The 7,173-nt window shown below is 42.0% G+C and overlaps 1 pseudogene; it reads right to left on the bottom strand.

The window, feature by feature from the left end:
* Positions 1-5,251: 5,251 nt before the first annotated feature.
* On the bottom strand, positions 5,252-6,619 carry LOC107526864 (MSL complex subunit 3 pseudogene; annotated as a pseudogene).
* Positions 6,620-7,173: the final 554 nt, after the last annotated feature.

Genomic DNA, 7,173 nt, shown 5'->3' with positions numbered 1-7,173 from the left:
TAAACTTTAAGAAGTGCCAGCGCCACGGGCGTGTTAGTGCCTATGGAATGGGAATTCCACTCCTTTCGGAAACCCCCTCCTCCTTTCCACACCCGCCACACAGGGCGCGCTGAGCACCGACGTGAAAGCATTCAGAGCAAAGGCCCCCACCCCCTGCAGCTCCAGTCTGAAAATAATCTGATCCTGGCCGGTTGGAGTGAGGGCCCACAGCTCTGCCTACGGTTTCACCCCAAATTCCCCTGCCCGGGGTGCTGGCAGCGCCCCGACCCTCGCGGAGGGGGAGCGGAGCTGGAGACGGGGCCAGGGGGTCACCGCCGGCGGGGAGCCAGCCCCGGCCAGGACCCGGGGGCTCCCCCTCCAGGCCGCCACCCCCTTCAAGTTCATCTCCCAAAAGGTCACGGGCCGAAGGGCTCTGATCACAGCACTGGCCCAAGAGCCAGTCGAGGTTTGGGGTCCGACTTTCGAAGCTTTTACGCGGCCCCCGGCCCTTCTTGGGCATTCGCTGCGCCTTTGGGGGCCTGGGAGTTTGCAGGAAGACCCCACTGTTTGTTCCCGCCGCTAGCTGAACTAGTGGAGTGACAGCGCGCGCCTGGGGGACCTCAGGGAGCTGGGCCCGTGCAGCCGGGGTCAGGCGTCTCCGCGTCCCGCTCCGGCTCGAACCCGCGACCCTGGCCGAGCTGGACGGGGGCTGCGGTGCCGGCTCCCTGCGCGGCGCCCCCGCGCTCCCCTGAGCCCCAGATGCTGGGGAAAGCGCTGCAGGCGGGCAAAGGCCTGCAGAGTTATCCCGGGACGTGTTTCCCTAGGATTTCGCCCCCTAATCTCCCTCCCTCCCGCCCCTCCCCACGCGATGCCTCTCACCAGGGGTTTGCGGCCAAGGGAGGCAGGGAAAAGAAGCCCGAGGCTGCGGGGGCTCCCTCTGAGTCACGCTTCAGGCTACCCGGTCTCTGGGCCTTGGAGAGAACTTGAGGGTTCACACTTTCTGTGGGAGCTCTACACCCATCCCCAACATCAAACAAAACAAAAGAAAGTGATCTCAAAAGTTACTATTCTTTTATATGCACTGATTTATTCAGGATTCTACAGTTCAAAAAAAATTTCTTCCCAATATCTACTATCATAATTCTCCAGTCCTCTATATTGTATATTTCTATATATATACATATATGTAATTTATATAATATTTAATATTATATAAATTATATAATATTTAAAATGTGCTATTTATTGTTTGTAATTGTACTTATTGTATGTAAACCACATATGTCTGTGAATATATATATATGTATATATATATCCCCAATTGTTACAAATTAGAAAACATAATAATAGCCAGTGCTTTAATTCAATTACCTTTCTCCCAGTCCCGGAAGGTAGGGCAGTTTACAGAAACAGACCCATCTTTTTTGTTGTTGTTAATTCTCATCTAAGGATATTTTTTTCCATTGATTTATTTTTAGGGAGTGAAAGGGAGGGAGGGGGTGGTGAGGGAAAGTGGGAGGGAGACAGAGACTACATGTGAGAGAGACACATCTATTGGTTGCCTCCCACAGGGGGCCTGACCAGGGAAGGATCTAGCCTGTAACCCAGTACGCTCCCTTGACAGGGAACTGAACCCACTCCCCTTCTGCAGGGGCCAATGCTCTAACTCCGGGCCACCAGGGCCAGGACAATACGCCCATCTTTTAAATGATCTATGATAATAGTACCAAAGAAAACCTTTAAAACACCAAAACTTGTAATGACATATTTTGTTTTACATGCTTATGTTTACATATATATTTGTTGAAAGACCAGAGGGCTCATATCACAGTATTGGCATAGGAACCAGAGAGGTTCCTACCCTCTCTCTCTCTCTCTCTCTCTCTCTCTCTCTCTCTCTCTCTCTCTCTCTATATATATATATATATATATATATATATATATATATACACACACACATACATATATGTGTGTTTGTGTGTGTGTATAATCACATACACACTTTGCATGCAACATAAATAACATAACCTTGAGTATACATCAATTTCAGTTCTTGATTTCTTTTTTTACAAGCACATCACAAAAAATGATTTAAACCATTATGGAAGATCACCCAGTTATTCTAAGTTGTTCTAAACACAATCCCATAAAGCTATACTGTTTACTTATTAATATAATGCTTGCAGTCAATTTTTAAAGAATTTTGCATTTACAAATGTCTTGTTTCCTGTAGTTTCGGTTCCCCACCCTTATAAGATTATTTGTATATGTAGCTTTCATATAAAACATTTTTCAATGAAAGAGTTTTAATGGAACAAGAGGAAACAACATAACATCTTTATTAGTATAACTTATGTTGAGTTTCAAGTGAGCACAAATGAGTCTCATTTATGATGTTGTTCTTCCTCACATAAAATATTCTATTAATACTGTTCATGACAAGCTCTTTGATGTGTAAGAATTAAAACACAAGGTTAATGTCCCTCAGGTATTAAAAGCTAAAAGAAGTCACAACATGGGCACTAATATCCAAATAGAAAAATAAGCAAATATTAATTTTAAAAGAAAATAACAAAACCATGTTTTGTTTTGTTTTTAAATCAACTTTACTAGTAACCAGATATCATATAGGTAAATTGAAATGAGATTTCATTTTGTATCTACCAAATTGACTGATTTTTAAAATGATGAAGCTCAACTCTGTCAATATGGTGGTCAGAGTGTACTACTCTACATGATTAGTACAGATTGACACATATATGTATTTGGTTATATACATCAATAACCTCCAAAATATTTAAATTCTTTTATACAAGTTTATTCTCATTAGACTTTTTTTCCAAAGAAATAATCAGAGTTTCACTAAAGACTTGTGTTTATTGATATTCATTTGAGAACTAAATAAAACATTGCATACAAGTGTTGACACAAAGTATTAGACAAAGTACTATGTTTTTTTAACAGGGAAGATAGGAAACAGAGTAGTAGAAAAAATTATTTCAACTTAAAAATATGGCAAACTAATGACTGCATGTCTTTTCAATGATATCGTGGAGCATTTCATAATAGTTCCTCCCAAAGATCATTCACTTCTCTGGAAGAAGGTAGTTTTTTAAACTTACTTTTTACTATTAGTTAGGCCCATACTCTCTGAAAAATTAGATGTTAAATTGGGAAAAATGTCCTGGCCAGTTTTGCTCAGTGGTTAGAGCGTTGGCCCTCAGACTGAAGGGTCGAGGGTTTGATTCCTGTCAAGGGCAAGTACCTCAGTTGCAGGCTTGATCTCCAGCCCCTGTTGGGGCACGTGCTGGAAGCAACTAATCTCAATCAAAGTGTTTCTCTCACATCTATGTTTCTCTCTCTCTGCCTCTCCCCCTCCCTTCCATTCTCTCTAAAAAAAAATCAGTGGAAAAAAATAGGATTAACAGCAACAAAAACACACACACACAGAAGAGTGAGTAGCAAATAAATTACAGTATTTTTTTTCAGGAGCAATAGAAATGATTTTTGTCTAGTAGAAAGATAACTTAAAAAGGCTTTGGTTTTTATTGCCCTATGGGACATCACCAATTTTATGTCTAACTTAATTTTATTTCAGCATTCTTTATTTAATTTACTAAATATATATAGTAGTCTTTCCTATCTTCTTTTGGACCAGCTTTATACTTCTGCTGGATCCCTCATTAATAAATTAAGCCAATCTTTGATACCTGCCGATTATATATTTGTATGAGATTCATACATTTCACATTTTTGAAAATTATACTTTTTTAAAAAAATGTTCATCTGAGGACATTTTTTCCATTGCTTTTCTGGGAGGGGGAGAGAGCGAGAGAGGGAAACATGGATGTGAGAGAGACATTCATTTATTGCCTCCTACACCCACCCTGACCAGGGCCAGGGATTGAGCCTGCAACCCAGGTACCCGCTGTTGGCCAGAATCAAACACAGGACCCTTCAGTCCATGGGCTGACGCTCTAACCACTGAGCCAAATCGGCTGGGGCAAAACTATACTTTTAAAAATTCAGAATGCATCAGTTCTTTTCTAAACCAATAGGAAATCTTCATAGAAGAAAGTTTTCATACAATCTCTACCTTTCCTTAAAGATAAAATGTGTAAAATAAGTTTTGGTGGTAGAATAGTGTTCTTTTGCTTATCTATGAGTATGAAGCTCAACCAAAGTAGATAGGTAGTATTTCCCTATGTATTTAAATGAATATGAAAAATCAACATGTAAATGGCACATTGCATTTGATAATGAAAAAGTGAATATTTTTCTCAATCAAATGAAAATTATTTAATTTTGCTTGAGTTGATCTCAAAAGCTAAACCATGTTAAAATAATGTATTCTGAAAGGAAACAATGTTGTTTTGGGGGGCAACTCTGCTTTATTTATTTATTTATTTATTTATTATTTATTTATTTATTTTAAATATATCTTTATTGATTTCAGAGAGAGGAAAGGAGAGAGAGAGAGAGATGGAAACATCAATGATGAGAGAGTCGTTGATTGGCTGCCTTCCGCACGCCCCGACTGGGGATTGAGCCCGCAACCGGGGCATGTGCTCTGACCGGGAATCGAACCCTGATCGCCTGGATCCTAGGTTGATGCTCAACCTCTGAGCCACGCCCGGCTGGGCACTCTGCTTTATTTAGAACATCAAAAATAACATTTTACAGAATGGGAACCATAGCATTACGCAGCAAAGTATAGCTGTAAAATCTCAAACAAGTCAGCCGATGCTTTTATTTAGATCACTAAAAATAAAATTTCACAGAAAAGGAACTCTAACTAGCAAATATATAGCAACAAATTTCCTTTTGCCTTCAATATCAATTCCCTCTAAAATACTTTGGGACTACTTTGCAGTTTCCAAAGGAAATTAAATTTTGTTAGAGTTGTTCAGTATCATCATAAGAACAAATAACTAAAATATTTGGTTATTGCTAACAACTCTAACATGTACTGAAACACCTACACACATTTTCCTAAACGTTTCCCTGGGAACATAGCTGCTCTTTTTCCACCGTCACACATGACGTGTATACAGGCACTAGGGTTAGATGTTGGAGACTGTGCAGGCACCAAGGAAGCCCTCCTTAACAGAAATAACTACAGTATGTAACAACTCAAATAACTGGGCACCCCTGGGTGGTCATCGAATCTCCCACCATCTCCCCAGTTCTCCACTGGGGACCTAGAAAGCAAAGCCAGGCAGAGAGGCTGTTCTTCCAGAGCCATGGAAACTTTAACAAATCGCCATGGGACTCAGCGCTGCAGTGTGCCCCCCAGGCAGCCACAGGCAGACTCTGGGAAGATGCCTGAAGGAGTTCTCGGAAAGAGATCAAAGTGCTGCAATAAAACCTTCAGGTCCTTCTCAGAAAAGCACATCTTTCCGAGGATTTCTGGAACTTTCACAAACAATCGCAGCAAATGTTGTGCCCCATAAATGTAACAGGGTGGAGGCAACTGGTCACTTGGAGGGTAACTGTCAGGTACAAGTTCCCAGGAGAGGACCTCATTTATTTTATTAGCTCTTCTGCCTTCAAAGCAGGCAAACACGGCACTCCCCTCCTTGGTAGGGGTCAGAGGAACAGGCGGGTCTCATCTGCTGTGCACAGGCGTCTTCTTTCCTAGGTGCAGGAGCAGCTTGAATATGCTGGCTGACCTGTCCTGCTGCTGGCGCTTGGGCTGAGGCGAGGCCCTGCTCTCAGCCAGCCTGTCGCTGTTGGCAGAGTGGCATCACTCAGAGACTGAAAGGCTTCTAGCTCAGCTTTGCAACTTTTGGGGGTGGCTGGTTCACCTGTGGTGGTTTGACTCTCTGTGGACTAAGGGGTAGATGGATTCAACATCCTCCTGGTTCTTATTAGTTAGTGTCTGTGGCACTTTCTTTAATTGGAAGGAAAAAAATGGACAGTGTCACATTTTCATACTGAACTTGTTCATATGGATACAACAAAACCAGGGGGAGAATGTAGTCAAGGGTTATCCTTAATCCACCCACCGCCTCCTTGCAAAGGTCAGCGTTCTCTTACTCTGGGATATAGTGCACATTCAGGTTGGCATGTGACGGCCTGACAATGACGAGGCCCCTCATTGCCCGAAAAGGCTGCATCGGTAGCAAAAGGCTTCAGGTAGGATTCCAAAAGAGTTAGAAGTTTCCCTACCCCTTTCCTCCTGTTGATAAGTAACAGTTGCCCTCCGGCTTCTTTCAGGGATGCCTGGAGCCATCGCTCTCTCCCATCTCCCTTTCTGTGTGCAGCTCCAGCTCTTCCTTCACTTCAGTCTTCTCTTCAGTGTCACCTTCTTCACTTATTGCTTCACCTTTCCCTTCACTACTGTCATCTGAGGAAGTGCTTACTGAGTTCTCAGCATTTTCACCTTTTTCTTCAACGGGGAGGCTTTTAAAGAAAGAATTGACACCAGGCAACTGCAGCACATCTTTCTTCTGGTGCTTAGGCGAGCTAAAGGTTTTCTTGTCAGTTTACGCTGTGATCTCGGATTTTCATCGGTGTTCCTGAGAATATGATCTTCAGCTGCCCGCCCATCCCAGCTTCTATTCCAGCCACTAAAATGGATCAGATATTCTGGGATCTTTCTGCCTTTTACCGTCTTTCCCAATAATAGCATCGCCATCTGGGTGGGGAGCCCGCATGTCTCTCTGTGCAGGATGAGAGGAGATTTATGTAACATCCCTGAGGGGCCCGTGAGCTGGAGGAAGCAGAAAACAATCTTTGAAGGAGGTATAACAAAGAAAATAAATGTATTAATTTTTGGTTTAGTTCACTTATGGAACCAACCTCTCTTTATATCAGGAAGCCCTTTTTTATATTTAATTTTTCCACTTTTATTGAGGTCTAATTGACATACTGCATCACTATAGAAGTTTAAGGTGTACAGCATGGTTAGAATTACATATAGTGCTAAATGAGAACCACAATATGTTTAGTTAGCATCCACCATTTCATATAGATACAATAAAAGAGAAAAGAAAAAAGAAAAAAATAGTTTTTCTTCTGATGAGAAGTCTTACAATAGAGAACTCTTATAATGAGAACGCTTATGATTAAGAGAATGGCATTGTACACACACACACACACACACATCATACAGCTGTGATAACTAGTCATTGCATCTCTAATACTTATTTCTCTTGTAACTGGAAGTGTGTACTTTCGACCACTTTCTTC

This window comes from Miniopterus natalensis, chromosome 2 (assembly GCF_054644295.1).
Source record: "Miniopterus natalensis isolate mMinNat1 chromosome 2, mMinNat1.hap1, whole genome shotgun sequence".
NCBI classification, from domain to species: domain Eukaryota; kingdom Metazoa; phylum Chordata; class Mammalia; order Chiroptera; family Miniopteridae; genus Miniopterus; species Miniopterus natalensis.
This window is presented reverse-complemented; position numbering and strand designations above follow the sequence as displayed.